Source organism: Parambassis ranga, chromosome 2 (assembly GCF_900634625.1).
Source record: "Parambassis ranga chromosome 2, fParRan2.1, whole genome shotgun sequence".
NCBI lineage: Eukaryota > Metazoa > Chordata > Actinopteri > Ambassidae > Parambassis > Parambassis ranga.
This window is the reverse complement of record NC_041023.1, coordinates 15,674,730-15,676,184: the sequence shown is the minus strand read 5'-3', so window position 1 is coordinate 15,676,184 and position 1,455 is coordinate 15,674,730.

Sequence of the window (1,455 nt, the reverse complement as noted above, 5' to 3'; positions counted from 1 at the left end):
TATTTTTTTCAAGAGATTGCTCCATTTAAAAGACACAATCTACAAAAGACCTTACTTGTTACAGATTTACACAACCGAATTAATAACAACATTGGTTTCATACCAAATGACGCACACTGGGGAAATGCTATTTTTCAAAAGGGAGAATGCTTGTTTCACATTAACTTGAAGAACCTGTTATGTACTATCCCATTTGCCTCACTGCAGAACAGAGAATTTAAAGTGACTTTAAAGCATCAGGTATTGTTTTCTATAAGCAATCATGTATTCCAATGGTTTTGACACACCACATCAAGCCAAATTATTGTTGCCAATATTAGCATGTGCATTAGATGTCATTTAATAGTATGCCATGGTTTTGTGTCATTGTTTAGTCTGTTTTCAAAGCAGCTGTGTGAAGGGTGTGTGTTTGTCTTGGATTCAAAGGATCATGCTGCTGTTATTGATGTTACTGCCTACATCTATAGAAAGATCGGATCAGGACACAAAAGCTATTACTGACCTAAAGACGGAACACAAACACAATCACTATGTTGTTCAACAGATCATCCAATGACTGGGTCCAGTAGAATTGCGTACTTTTATATTCCTATTGAAGGAATACAGTAAAATCAGGATTATCTGTACATTAGATATGTTGCCTTAAGCCGAAACTACACTGTATGGTTTTTAGGAATATTATTTTTCAATTCCTACCGAGGGAGGTAATCTATGATGTCAATCAAAAGATCATGATATATGAGATTTCCTCACGTTTTGACCATGTGCTCGTACTTTATGTGAAGTATGACAGCTCAAAGGCAAGCATGCTTTCTAGCATGGCTAATAATGCTAATAAGGCAGCTGAACAATAGGGTTTTTTCATCATCAAGCAGAAGCCATGACACCATGGAGTGAGGGACAGCACTTAACGAATAGACTCATAGCTCTGCAAATAGCTATAAATTTGGACTCTAAAATGAGTCCTACAATTCCCACGAGTCATCACATCATACATGCTGGTTTTTAACTCCACAACTACAGAGTGAATACAGAATTTAGGTTTGATGCAATCTAATGCTGATGGAGTCATAAGAGCATAACATCAGGGCTGTTTTCTGTCTGCAATAGAGCCACAAACAAGTCAGACAAAAGACCACACTTTACACAGACAGTCCTAGTGTCTGTGAGTGTTGCCAAAGCCATTGTGGGAAATGTTGGGCAGTAGTGGGTCTCATTTCAGGGGTTGCATTCTATGAAGGTGTGGTCTTTGTAGATGGGCATTGTAATTAAAAAAGAAATCCTACTGAGGCCTGGTGAGTATTTCCTGTTTGTGTGAACAGCTGTCATGAAGTGCAACTCAGATCTGGCAACCTCAACAGCTGTCACGCAGTGAATCCTGGGATAACTTTAGACCAAGGTAAAGATAGCTGCATATGAAGGAGAACTCTAAATGCAACAGCCTTTGTCGCACCA